The 15,369-nt window shown below is 36.2% G+C and overlaps 2 pseudogenes; both read left to right on the forward strand.

The window, feature by feature from the left end:
• Window positions 1-1,698: 1,698 nt before the first annotated feature.
• On the forward strand, window positions 1,699-2,211 carry LOC143624369 (putative calcium-transporting ATPase 13, plasma membrane-type pseudogene; annotated as a pseudogene).
• Window positions 2,212-8,608: 6,397 nt separating this feature from the next.
• Window positions 8,609-11,493, forward strand: LOC143624358 (calcium-transporting ATPase 12, plasma membrane-type pseudogene; annotated as a pseudogene).
• The last annotated feature ends 3,876 nt before the right edge of the window (window positions 11,494-15,369 follow it).

Consider the following 15,369-nt stretch of genomic DNA (forward strand, 5'->3'; position numbering starts at 1 on the left):
TCCAACTGGGCATCAGTGAACCCCAGTGAAATATTGTTTACTGCACTTGTCCCGGCTTGGGTAACCGGGGTAGTGTTCGTAAAATTTGTATAACCGCCGGTGTTCCCCCCAGTTGCTGGGGTTGTGGTTACCGGGGTTTCTTGGTCGCTTACTGGACTTGGGACCGGAGTAACGTTAACCATTTCTTCAGAAATTTTGAAAAAACTAAGAATTAGTTCTAGCTTTTATGCACGGATGGCGCCAATGAAGAAACACTAAGTGACCCTGGGCAGATTACGGATAATCTGGGGATTAAGTAATGTTTCCCACGAGGATGAGGTCCAGCAAAGAAAGTTGTTCTTCAGGTGACCTGCAAAATAGACACCGTAAGCTCGTCACTGAGAAGGGGGGGTTCCTCCTTGTGACCACCCTCCGGCGTGAGAATCAGACTAGATTGCTCTGAATATAAGTGTATATTAAGAGATTGCTAGAGAAGATAAGATAATGAGATATCAGATGATGTCCTTACCATTCCAAGGTGTTGGAGTATTTATAGCCGAAGGTAGGTTTCCTAGAAGGTACAGCCGGCTGAATAGTATTCCTGTTCTACCAACAGTGGGCTACGCACAAACCATGCTGGTTGGTGGATAGGCTGCGGCCGACAGTGACAAGGTCGGCTGTATACTGTTCCTTTACCGCCGGCTATGCACTGTTCCACCAACTGTAGGCTGCGCACGTCCCATAGTAAGGGTTGGTGAGTAGGCAGCGGCTAATAGTGACAAACAGTACTAGAGGGTGCTCCTCCTCGTACTGTTGTCGGTGAGCTGTCACCCTGTGATTGGTTCATGGGCTGCTCTGGTCAGATCGTCTGTTTTGCCCATACCTTGGTAGGTATAGTACAAAAGATCTTCCAGAAGCATACGGACTGGCTCATCTGGGCGGGAGTATTCCCGCCTTGCTCATTCCTTCAGGTGACTACTGAAGTAGCAATAGTGCCTTGTGCGTGTAGCCTTGCTATCAGTGCGGGTAGCCTTCCCTGATGGCTTGTATCCGCAACTGCGGGAACAAGCGGGGTACTTCACCATTGGGAGGCTTTCCCTGCGGGTACAGCTGGCGTACTGCGCGTAAGGTCTTCTCTGAGCATGGTGGGTCCTGCGGAAGCAGTTGGTCGTTGCGCAGACGTCCCTGTTCAAGGTGAGTCTTGCGGGTCCAACTGGGCTCTGCTGGGACCTACCTCTTCAACGTGAATTGGGCCAAGAAGTACGTGAAGACGAAGTGGTGGAAGGTGTTCAGTTTCGTAATTTCACAGACGAAGAAAGAATGCAAAAGGTTGATAAAATCCGTGTGATGGCAAGATCTTCGCCTTTTGATAAGCTTTTAATGGTAAAATGCTTGAAACAAAAAGGACATGTTGTGGCAGTTACCGGTGACGGGACAAACGACGCACCAGCACTCAAAGACCGGATATTGGACTTTCAATGGGAATTCAAGGAACCGAAGTGGCGAAATAGAGCTCAGATATTGTCATCTTAGATGACGACATTGCCTCTGTATCAACTGTATTAATGTGGGGCCCGATGCGTGTACAATAATATCCAAAAATTCATCCAATTTCAGCTCACGGTAAATATAGCAGCTCTTGTTATTAACTTCATTGCAGCGGTAACTTCTGGTTCGGTCCCTTTAACCGCGGTTCAACTCTTGTGGGTGAACTTAATCATGGATACTCTGGGTGCACTTGCACTTGCAACAGAAGGGCCCACTAAGGAACTCTTGGACAAACCGCCTGTGGGTCGGGTCGAGCCACTCATAACAAATATCATGTGGAGAAACCTACTGGCACAAGCTACTTTCCAGATTACTGTTTTATTGACGTTCCAGTTTAAAGGTATGGCGATATTTAACGTGGATGAAAGGGTGAAGGACACGATAATTTTCAATACCTTTGTGCTATGTCAAGTGTTTAATGAGTTCAACTCGAGGAAGCTGGATAAAAGAAATATATTCAAAGGTATACACAAAAACAGACTGTTTGTTGGAATAATCGGGATGACTGTTATCCTTCAGATTTTGATGGTGGAGTTTTTGAAGAAGTTTGCGGACACAGAAAGATTAAACGGTGTGCAGTGGGGAATTTGTATTGGTATTGCAGCTTTATCGTGGCCTATCGGATGGGTTATGAAGCTGATACCAGTACCCGATAAACCATTTCTAAGCTACATTAGACTCTAAGATACAGTTAGCACATATATATATATATTATTCATATTGGTTTTTCATACATATCATTATAGTCTATAGCAGTGTTATAATTTGATTTTTTTTCATCTGTATGTACTTTATATATATATATATATCAGATTCTTATTTGTTCTTTATTAATTGTTTTTGGGCTTCATCTTTAGTTATCAAGGATCAAACAACTGGGATGTACAAATGTACAATCACTTCATTTACAAATGTACAAAATGTACAATCACCAAATTAGTTTTGACATTAAATACATTATGACAGTTTATGAACTCATATCACCATTAAGAGTTTGTATGCATTAAATATAAACATATTTGCAACAATCATCTTGAGTCATGACAAATTTAGCGCTATTCGTATTGCAACTATGAACACAAACCATATTCTATTACCAACACTGTTTTAATACGAGTCTGCCATTTGAATATATTTATGTGTGTATATGTAACAATAAATACCTATTTTGAATACATTTAAACCATTGACCATTCAAATGTCAAGGGTACATATTTGCACCAGCAAGAACACAAAGGCATATGTGGAATATACAAAGGGGTCATAAGGAGTCTCAAAATCAATAACATATTTGACATAACAAATCAATCAATTATTGATTTTATTCCTACCATTGTAAAAAACTTAAGCTTCCAACTCAGAACTTTAGCTTCCAATTAATGATTTTACAAGCCACATTTTGGAAAATCCGGATTCAGGGCATCGTAAAGATACTACTGTATTGTCTCATGCACAATTGATCGCCACAATGTCGAACTTTGTTTTTAAATAGGAGAAAATCACATGCTTTTGTAGTTTTCTAGAAGAGAGATGAAAATGTTTTGGCTTCTAGGCGATCCACCATTTGAAATGGCGGATCCTAACGTCGTTGCAGATCATGTGAATGTTTGTCTGGTGAGTTGGAGGATTCCTTCTTTTCACACTATTGCAGATATGAAAATAATCGGAAAAACCGGATTCAATTGTCAATTTTCCCTATAAAATATTGGATTTTTTATTGCTTTTCAACTTGCCAACTGTTCCTCCATTCCAAATGAAGGAACCACTATCAATCGCACAGGCGGTGGATCGTGAACTGCAAAGTCATGTATGATACTCAATGGGATATGACTTGTACAATCTAATAAATGACTTTAGTGGTTCCTCCATTTGAAATTTGAACATGTGTGAATTGTTCAACTCAGCAAACAATCCATCACACAGTCAGCAAACCAGGGCCGGCTCCAAAAAGGCGAAAACATTTTTGGGCCGAAGACGAAATTTATTTTGGGCCTTAAGTAAAAAAAACATTTTGTTGAGTTTAAAAAATTTAATTTTAAATGAGCTTACTTGATTATGATTTGAGTTGTGTAAAAAACTTTTGTACAAAAATAAGCTTAAAATTGTCTCAAATAAAACTAGAACCCACAATCTTTTGGTTAGATGTCATACCCCTTTACCACTAAACCAAGCTAGTGGTTATGTAATTGTGTTGAAACATTAATTATACATATTCTTTTGATAAAAATACATATAAATTTTTTTGAAAAAAAAAATATTTCGGGCCTAGCGGGGTGTCGGGCATCTGGCCGTCGACTACCCCGCCATGCCTCAAGGCCGGCGTTGCAGCAAACGCTAGGATCCACAATTTCATAGACGGATCGCCTAGAAACCAAAGCATTTTTTTCTCTCCTAGAAACCATTTTATTGTCTCCTATTTCCCAAGAAAAATCTTAGATTCACGAAATCATCAATTTCTATATGTCACCATGAGTTTTAGAGTTTAAAGGTGCAACAATTTATCAAAATTCAAATTCTAGCAAATATTAGTTCCTACACGTTAATTACAAAGTAAGTTTGGGTGTACCTTCATTTCTGTTACGATCGGGCATTAGTTTGAAGACAATACACATAGCATGTATATTCACAGTTAGGTTTGTATAAGTGATATTGTATAGAGTTAGCTTTTGAGACATAGGAATGAGATTGACACCGGAAAAAGAACCGTTATGAATGACGAGAGCCAATTTAGTGTTGCACTTTTTTCTTATCTTTTGGGATTTTTACATATAGAGCTTGTATTAAATACATAAATACAAATGACTAGTTATTTTTATATTTAGTATGTTAATTTTATTTGTACCATATTACATCCCTTACATATATCCCGTTGTTAAGATTTCTTATTACATATTTACCCAAACTTTATCATTCAAATACCACTTTATCAATCTAAATGAACTTTTTGGTTTTTAATCTTGTTAAATAGTTTAATATATTCAGTACTAAAAATGAGTATATTCTTACATTTAGTGGAAAATTTGTTGGAAAATCATTTTTCAACAATTTTCCTACAAAAATTGTGAGAAAAACGCATGTCAAGGAAACCGTTTCTTCTAACAGCTTTTCCAACATAATTATTACAAATATAAATTGTTGCAAAGTTCATATAATTTTTCAATAAAGCCTACTTTATTTTGGATTATAATACAAAGTATGTGATATTCTCGATAGCTTCTTTATCATTATGTGAGAGAGTTCTCTAAATTTTTTAAAGAGTGTTATATTAATCATTGTAAGAGTATTCTCGGTAGCTCCTTTATCATATGTGAGGGAGTTCTCTAAATTTTTTAAAAGAGTGTTAATGAGTGGAGGAGAGAGATTTTTGAAAAATGAGTAAATTTTGAGCAAATTTAGAGAAACAATGTTCATCATCTATTTATTTTTTAATATACTAAAAAGTGGTTGTGAATGGATGAGAGATAAAAAATAATAATAAATATGTAAAAAATATTATTAAATTGTATATAAGAGAGAAAATGTAATATTTTTTTTAATGTAATTATAAAGGTAAAAATAGAGAAAATGCTTGGAATGCTCTAAGTGAAAAGTAGAGAACGAATTTTGTTCTAAATAATTTAACACATAATTAATATTAAAATATTGGTAAATTAAATCACGTTACCCAGCCATTCCCAAAAATGTATCGAAACAGTAGTTTGGTGGTAACCTAGTTCATTGGACCTTCGCTAAAAAAAACAAAAAAATTACGGCATTAAGTTTATTCAAATTTTAAATTGATGTTTTAGGTCTTTTAATCGGAAAGAGGATACGAGTTGATTGATGCAATACTTATGTCAAAATGGTGCTCCAAACGACTTAATTTTTGTTAACTGAAAATTCAAACACCCAAATTGAAGCATTGTTTCATCGTTTAGAGTATCGTTTCGAGGTAAATTTTACTTCAATCGACTCGTATTCTCTTTCTGATCAAAAGCCCTGAAACATTAATTTGAAATTCAGATAAAACTTAACACCGTTAAGTTGTTTTTAATGGAGGTCCAATGAGAGTAAATTTGTTAAAACTTTGGACCGTCAGCAAGAATATTCTTACTTGAGAATATTATCGGCCAATAACATTTAATTGTAATTATTAAAATATAATTTCCGTTTAAAGCATGTACATATTTAATTTTAAACATTTAAGTTATGTGTTCATTTTATGTTCAAAACTAAATGAGTTGAAATTTAAGCTTAATGTGTTAGCGAAACTAGATGGGTGTCCGCGCGATGCGACGGGAAATATAAACTTGGTAATCACGTAACAAGTTTATGGGTGTTCATTATTTGGTTTGAAGCCGTAAAACTGTTAAAATCGGTCATTGGTATGATTTCACGGTTGATTTTTTTTTTAGCTTTTGGCCGGCCGTTTTCAACTGTTTTCAATTTTCAATGGTTTGGTTTCGGTTTACGATGACAAAAAATTGTTACTAATGGTTTCGGTTTACGATGACAAAAAATTGTTACGCACAATGAAAACTCCATTTGTTGTTGTGTTCCAAATGGTATCGTTAGATTTTGGTCTTAATATTTCTTTTTTTTTTATTTACAATTTATTTGAGCTTTGGTTTGATCTTATGGAGTTTTATTTCTCAGTCTTTCTTTATCTTTATGTTTATTTCGTTAAAAATTTCTTGTTCTTTGGCTTTAAACTAACTTTATTTTTTTAAAAATTTAAGGCCAGCCCGGACTCAAATAACATGAATGGGCCGGACTCAAATAACTTGGTTGGGCCACACTCAATATATATGTGTGTGTATATATATATATTGATTTTTTAGAACAAATACACTACCGAGCGAAAAACATGAATAAATGTGGTATTTGTTTAATTGTCTTCGTGAATGTTCGGTAATGTATTCATTTATGTTAGTTTTTGGTCGTTTTATGTCTGTTAGTTAAAGGTTTGTTTTACAATATTTTATATGTAATAACCAATCTAATATTTAAATTAATATGTTTATTGTTTATGTTTAGTTCATTTCGTGAATGGTTTGTTTTATAAAATCTTGCTTTAACGGATAACAATCAAACTTATGTTTCGTTGACTTTATTAGAATAAAATCGTCGATTGAGGGATGATTATGGTGATAATTATTATCTCTTGGTGCTTAACTTTATATTTATTTAAGATGATTATTAATAATGTTTTGGATTAAGAGTGTTGTTTTTTCTTCTTCAATAGGTAATGTTCATTTATGTTTATAAACAAGTTGAATTCCTTAACGAATGAACACAAACAATAATTGCCATTCGGTTAGTGTTTATGAACCATTCGTGAACAAGTTTAATACTAAATGAATGAACATGCACAAGACTTCGTTCAGTTTGGTTCGTTTACAACCCTAGTGGCGATGGCGGTGCTGGTCAGGCGATGGTGGTGGCGGCGACGATGTTGATGGTGGTGACGACAATAGTGAAAACGATGACATCTACGGTGACGATGGTGGTCAGATGGCAGTGGCGATGGCATTTTTGTTCCCTAACTCGGGTTTCAGCTTACATTTTTACCTTTTGGCACTTCAATTTTGGTAATGAAACTTTTATCATAGCGAATTGAACCGAGACTGCCTTCCTGCCACGTACTTGCCGCAATGCATGGTAGATTTTGAACTACAATGCATTTAACCAGTTTCATCACAACGCGCGAGTACAATTACTTGTTAGGATACCAAAAAACATAGGATATAAATAATTTACCTTCAATTTTTACCTTCAATAAAACTGATATGAAGTGCGAGTAATTTTTTCCTAATAAAACTCTATTTATAGATTTATATTATTTAACAAGGGTCAGATTATTCTAAAAATAGGTAAAAAATGAAAAAGATGAGAATAATTTTTAACAAAAAAATAATGAAAATTAATAAAACAAATCATAACTCAAAATTTAATAAAAAAAAATATATTTCCACCGCCTTCTTCGTTCTAATAATAATAATAATAATAATAAAAGACACATTGTTGTGTAAAAAAGATCATTTTGTCTTTGAATTTATCATTGTATTTTTTATTTATTATTGTTATTGATTAGTCTTTTTTTTCTTAACATTATGTCTTTTTTTTCTTGTATTGTGTTATATTATCAAAATTGTGTTATATTTTGTCGACATTATATTATATTTTACGACTACATATTGTGTCTTTTTTTTAATTTATCATTGTGTTCTTTGTTCATTGTCGGCATTGTGTCTTTTTTCTCGGCATTGTGTTTTTTTGTCTTTCTTTTGTAACGGGAATGACGAGGGAAATATTTTGGTTTTTAAAATTTTTTTGTGTTTTATTTATATTTTAAGTTTTGATTTATTTATTTATTTTTAAATATTTTTAGTGGTTTTTTTGTGTGGCCACAATTCCTTATAACACTTCTCATTTTTATATCCCTCTTTACATTTTAAGTTTTTAACTTTACCCATTTAACAAATATTACACAATGTTATATATAGAAGAACAAAAACTAAATCATACGTAAAATAGAAATGGAAATGGGAAAGGAAATTAGGAGAGAAAAGAAAGGAGACGGAAAGCTTATTTTTGTGTTTCCGAGTTTAATAAGAAGGAAAGGAAAATCAAGGAATTTACATATTTCATGTGTTCCCGATTTGAGAGAAAAAAAAAAGAAAATAATAGTTTTACTATCATACCCTTTAAGTAAAACTAAAATAAAATAAGTTTTAAGGGTAATTTAGTAATTGAAAATATTTTCTCTCATAATCTCTCCAATTTGAGACGATGAATATATAATTAAATTTTCTAGTATTTTCACTCACTTTCCCTCCCATTTTCTTCTTAAAAAATATCTGAAACATGATATTTTAACATTTTTCTCTCATTTCCTTCCTCTCCCCTCCCCGACTCGGGAACAACACGTAAGAGTTGGTTGAAGAGACCATGTGAGATTGTGTGGGGTAGATGACGTAACAAAGTCGTCTCTCATGTTATCCCCCGTCATGATCAAAATCGATCCCCACTTTCTGTGAAGGTTCCTGATAATTATCCATTTAGTACGGACGTACGGCGGTCCAAATTATATACAGGTATATAGGCCGCCCGTAACAAAAATCCTCTACTTAAAATTCCCTTGCTAGTCCAAAAATGGTTACAGAGATTCAACCCCATGACATTGGTACGGTGCTATACAACATAAGCACAACCACCCTTACCCTTACCAAAGCCAAGAAAAGATGGCGGCGTGCCTTCTTCACCATACATTTTTCCAACACCTTGGTCTCTATAGCCAACAACTTCATCGAAATCATCCCACAGCTTGTCGTTCATGTTCCTGAGGTTCGTATCAATATCAGTGAGGCGTCGACTGATGATCACCAATTCTGTGGTATTGATGAAACACGCCTCGTTAATATTGTACAAGACAAAGACATGGAAACGCTTCGCAGGTTTGATGGTGTCAAGGGTTTAGCAAAAACCCTTGACACTCATCTTGAAAATGGAATCAATGGTCATGATTTAAACGAAAGGAGAGCCGTGTTTGGTTCCAATACTTACAAGACACCCCCTCCAAGGGGTTTGTTTTATTTTGCGGCCGGGGCTTTACAGGACGTCACGATTCTTATACTAATGGGGTGTGCTGCTCTTTCTCTTGGTTTCGGTATACAAAAAGACGGGATTAAAGAAGGATGGTATGAAGGTGGAAGCATACTTCTCGCGGTGTTTCTAGTTATTGTCGTGTCGGCGATTAGTAACTTCAGGCAGGAAAAACAGTCTGATAGTCTGTCAAAAATAAACAATAATATCAAGATTGATGTCGTTAGAGAAGGAAGAAGACAAAAGATATCTATATTCGATATAGTCGTTGGAGATATCGTTGTTTTGAATGTCGGAGATCAGATTCCAGCAGACGGGTTGTTTATTGACGGGCATCCGTTGCTAGTTGATGAGTCGAGCATGACCGGCATGAGTAAAAAGCCTCATATAAACGCCACCACCAATCCATTTTTAATATCCGGTGCCAAAGTGGCTGACGGGCATTGTCGGATGCTCGTGTTATCAGTTGGGATGAACACCGCCTGGGGAAAGATGATGGGTTCCATCACGGATGATAATAATGATCAAACACCACTACAATCAAGCCTCAACAAAGTATGTCTTGCAGTGGCTTTCCTTGTTCTTATAATTATGTTAATTTGTTACCGGGAGTATGATGAGCAACACGCTAGCATAAACAAAATACTAGATTCGGGTATGTTCTCGGCGGCCAGAATCATCATAGTGGTGGCCATCCCTGAAGGTCTACCGCTAGTTGTTACCCTCACACTTGCATACTCCATGAAGAGAATGATGGGTCATCAAGCCATGGTTAGAAAGCTATCTGCCTATCAGACCATGGGTTCAGCCACGGTTATAGGCACCGATGAAACCAGGACTTTGACTATAAACCAGATGACTGTAACAAATTTCTGGCTCGGTCTCGAGTTCATGGAACCACATACTTCCAATGTTATCTCCCAACAAGTTCTTGAAGTTCTCCACGAGGCAGTCGGGTTCAAACACACCTCAAGGATGGTACCCGAATACTCTAAATCTCCAACGGAGAAAGCGATTTTATCGTGGGCGGTTGAGGATTTGGGTATGGAAATGAAGAAGATGGAAAAAAGTTCGATTGTTCTTGTCGAGATATTTAATTGGAAGAAAAAACAGAGTGGGGTTTCGATTAAGAGAAAAGGTGATAAGAAGATTCATGTTCACTGGAAAGGAGCTGCAGAGATGGTGTTGGCAATGTGTTCAAAATATTATAACAGCCATGGGCGGAAACTGATATTGGATAGCAATTCAAGAACACAGTTAGAGAATATAATCAAAGGGATGGCAACAAGTGGTCTCGGGTGCATTGCTTTCGCGCATAAGAAGGTTCCAGAAGGCAACGATTATCAAACACCAACCGAAGAAGGGTTAACTTTGCTAGGGATTATCGGGTTGAAGGACCCATGCAGACCCGAAGGTGGAATGCTTGAATCGGATCAAGATCAATGTGAAGAAGCAGCGGAAAGTGACCAGTTTGGTGATTTATCGGATCAAGAAGAATGTGAAGAAGCGGCGGAAAGTGACAAGTTTGGTGATTTCACAGATGAAGAAGAAAGTGAACAGAGCTCAGATATTGCAAATTTAGATGATGACATTGCAACTGTTTTAACGCGGGGACGATGCATGTACAATAAGATTCAAATATTCGTCCAATTTCAAGTCACCGTAAATGTGGGAGCACTCCTTAATAACGTCAGTGCAGCGATAACTTCAGGTGGAGTCCCCTTAACCGCGGTTCAACTCTTGTGGGTGAATCTAATCATGGATACCTTGGGTTCACTTGCACTAGCGACAGAACGATCCACTAAGGAACTCTTGAACAAACCTTCTTCGGGCTGGGTCAAACAAACTATAATGACTATGCTGCAGAAAAACCTATTTGCACTTGCTGTTATCCAGATTATTGTTTTGCTGACTTTCCATTTTAATGGTAAAGTGATATTTAATGTGGAAGAGCGGGTGAAAAACGCTATACTTTTTAATATTTTCGTGCTATGTCAGGTGTTTAATGAGTTCAACTCGAGGAAGGTAGAGAAAAGGAATATATTCAAAGGTATACACAAAAGCCGATTGTTTGTTGGAATAGTCGGGATTGGTATAGTTCTTGAAATTGTGATGGTGAAATTTTTGACGAATTTCCCAAATACACCGAGATCAAATGGCTTGCAGTGGGGAGTTTCTATTGCGGTTGCAGTTTTATCGTGGTCGTCCCAGAAAGAAGATACATGGAACTATGAGAATAACTTTGTTACTACAAAGATCGAGTCAATGATGAAAAGGGCTGGAGTCAAAGGTTTTAAGCGTGTTTTAAAGAAAGTTTAGTTGTGCTAATTTTTTTTAGTACCAAAAATGTATAGCATGTTTAAGCCTCAATGGATTGATTATGTCTCATGTAGGTGAGAGTATTGAAAATATGTGGTTTATAGGTGATTTTATACAACTTGTTGATTATTATGTGGACTTGAGTGTTTTAAACAATACCAGTTGTGGACTTTATGATGAGAACTTAATCAGTAGTTAAATTGAATATGCTTATAATGAGATTATTTTAAGCAATTATGTATATGCAAAAATTGTTAGGTTTTGCTGTGACTACCCATTTGGCAGTTGGGTTAAGAAATACAAAAAAAATAATAATAGTAAAACTCTAATATTAAACGAGTCACCTCGGGGACCGGGTGGGGGGGGGGGGGTCGGGTTATAAAGATTTAACTTGTGTACGCATTTGGCTTCAAACAGAAGAGACATGCTAAGCAACAGAATAAGACACCAAATTATGGCATGAAAGAACAAGCAAGGTGGAGTTGGACAGATAATAAAGTGCAAAATGAAATAGACTGGTTGTCTATATATTGGTGTCAAGAATCTGTATGTTAGTCTAGATATTATACTCTCAACACTTGGAATGAAAGTTAGGCAAAGGATTCTTGGCTGGGTATATATATTACAAGGCCCGACCCGAATGGTGGGTGTGAATCTGAACTTCTCCGGCTCGTCCTCCTCTTAACTATTCTTATATATTCAGTATACTTTGCTCTTTGTTTTGTTGTCGGATTAAAGAACGGGGAATTTGTTCGTTTCGTCATCTGGTTGAGGTTTCGTTGTACTATAATTATTGTCTTTGGTAATCACTTTATAGCTAGTATGAATGGAAAGGTAAAATCCTTTAATGAAATTTGATCATGGAAAACGTTCAAATTAGTTCATTTCATTCTAGCTTTAACAAATCAAGCATATAATTTGATGGAATGTTTTGAAATTATAATTCTCATTCCATCATATATAATGAAATAAACCAAGCCTAATTGTTGTATGGAAAAATGAGGATTGCAAATATGCGTTGCAATTTTATGAACTAAAGACAAAAGGGCAAGAAACAAGGAAATTAAGGAAGAAAAAAACATACATATATTAGTGATATATAGAAAAGGTTTCTTATCATGAAGCAGGGGGAAAGTTCATGTACAAAATGATCTTAACATGAGAACGAGAACGTAGGAAACAATACCAATCTACCAAAAGTGAGAACGCATGAAACAATATCAACTACAATACATATCTATATAAGCAATGTTTTATAATTACAAAGAAAAAACCATAATAATATCAACAAAAGAATCAAAATTAACAACATAATAATAACAGCAAATACTTATAACAACATAAGAAAAAAACATATTGATAAGAATAAAATGTAATCAATAAATATTTATATCGTCTCATAATCGAAAGTCAACAAATAAGAACCAAAACTAACAACAAACACTTATAAAAACAAACCTAATAATAACAGCAAATTGGTTCATACTTTTCTCATGTTAAGAATGATTTGTATTTGATCCTAATACTCATGAAGCATACAAAGTCCTTTAGTGTTATAATTACACATTAAATAAAAATAATTAGTTAATTACGCATGAAATTAAAATAATTACGTATAAAGAAAGGGTTATAATTACACAATAAATAAAAATAATTAGTTAATTACCCACGGAATATATATATATATATATTTACAATTACATAACCCATTTTTGTTTTAAATGAAATCAAAAGTGGTCATTCTTTTTTACACTTTGTACGCTAACGATATGTGCAATTGCACATCTCATGGCGTATAATCACTTAGATACGTTTCATTTATTGTACTGTGATAATTAAGTAGGTTGTGAAAGAAAGGAATACTCTTAAGATAGTTAATTTTTTAAGAGTGAAACTAAACAACCGTATTGAATCTGGTCATATTAGTTCAAACTCTTTGCTGACTAAAATTTATAAATATAATTATTATATAATTGAAGAAACACTAAGTGAACCCTGGACAGATTATAGATAATCTGGGGGTTAAGTAATGTTTCCTACGGATGAGGTCTAGCAGAGACGGTTGTTCTTCAAGAGACCTGCAAAACAGACACCGTAAGCTCGTCACTGAGAAGGGGGGGGGGGTTCCTCCTTGTGACCACCCTCCGGCGTGAGAATCAGACTAGATTGCTCTGAATATAAGAGTATATTAAGAGATTGCTAGATAAGATTGAGATATCAGACGATGTCCTTACCATTCCAAGGAGTTGGAGTATTTATAGCCGAAGGTAGGTTTCCAAGCAGGTATAGCCGGCTGAATAGTATTCCTGTTCTACCAACAGTGGACTATGCACAGGCCATGCTGGTTGGTGGATAGGTTACGGCCAACAGTAATAAGGTCGGCTGTATACTGTTCCACCAATTGTAGGCTGCGCACGTCCCATCATGAGGGTTGGTGAGTAGGCAGCGGCTAATAGTGACACAGTACTAGAGGGTGCTCCTCCTCGTATTGTTGTCGGTGAGCTGTCACCCTGTGATTAGTTCATGGGCTGCTCTGGTCAAACTGTCTGTTCCGCCCATACCTTAGTAGGTATAGTACGAAAGACCTTCCAGAAGCATACGGACCGGCTCATTTAGGCGGGAGTGTTCCCGCCTTGCTCATTCCTTCATGTGACAACTGAAGTAACGAATGCCTTGTGCGTGTAGCCTTGCTGTTAGTGCGGGTAGCCTTCCCTGATGGCTTGTATCCGCAGCTGCGGGAACAGGCGGGGTACTTCACCATTGGGAGGCTTTCCCTGCGGGTACAGCTGGCGTACTGCGCGTAAGGTTCTTTGAGCATGGTGGGTCCTGCTGGAGCAGTTGGTCATCGCACAGACGTCCCTGTTCAAGGTGAGTCTTGCGGGTCCCTGTTTAAGAGTGAAACTAAACAACCGTATTGAATCTGGTCATATTAGTTCAAACTCTTTGATGACTAAAATTTATAAATATAATTATTATATAATATAGCTATTACTCTTCGATATAATATAATTTTCAATATAATATAACCATTATAGTAAGATTATGTATTGTGGAAGCGTCATCCATGCCATGCAGAATATGATGACGCCCTCCACACCATCCCGACCTTTTTTGAACCGGCGCCACCCCCATAACACCCCCCCCCTTTGGAATTCACACAACCAATCACAAATTATTCTTTTTTTTATTTTCTTTAAAATAATTTAATTATTACTTTAATGGAATAGTGGCTAGTTAACCTACATTGCTTAAATTAACAAGATAACTAGTTATTTACGTGACAGTTACTGACGCGATAACTAGTTTTTGCTAATTATTCCACAATGGAAAATTGGTTTTTATTGGTCTCAACTATCGTCTTTTGGTCACTGCCGGTCCCAACTAACGAATTGGTTGTTGACGGTCCCAACTATTAAAGTATTTGTTCCTAACGGTCCGCGAGTAACAGAATTCTAACGTCGTTAGTTTCAGGTCGCCGAAAAAACGTTTTTGCCCGGAAAACACACATTTTTCCCGAAAACTCAACAATTTTGTCCAAAACATCATGGTAATTTATTTGTATCGTACATTCATGAACCTTTTTCTAGAAAAACCCTCAATTATTGAGGTCGTCGGAATCCTAGAATCATCGTCAGAATTATTTGATGGTGCTTAAGTGATGGTGGTTGGTTGGCGGTGAGTCAATCGGTGATGGTGGCGGTATCCAAGTGGAGTTTTCCGGGAAAAAAATGACTTTCCAGGCCAAAAACGTTTTTTCCGGCAACCTGAAACTAACGGCGTTAGAATTCTGTTAGCCGCGGACCGTTAGGAATAAATACATTAAAAGTTGGGACCATCAATGACTAATTCGTTAGTTTGGACCAGCAATGACAAAAAAACAATATTTGAGACCAATAAAAACCAATTTTCCTTCCATGATAGACATCTTAATGAAATATA

Source organism: Bidens hawaiensis, unplaced genomic scaffold (assembly GCF_021521415.1).
Source record: "Bidens hawaiensis isolate Kalapana, Puna unplaced genomic scaffold, B.hawaiensis_p1.1 tig00003775_1, whole genome shotgun sequence".
In the NCBI taxonomy this organism is placed as follows: Eukaryota; Viridiplantae; Streptophyta; class Magnoliopsida; order Asterales; family Asteraceae; genus Bidens; species Bidens hawaiensis.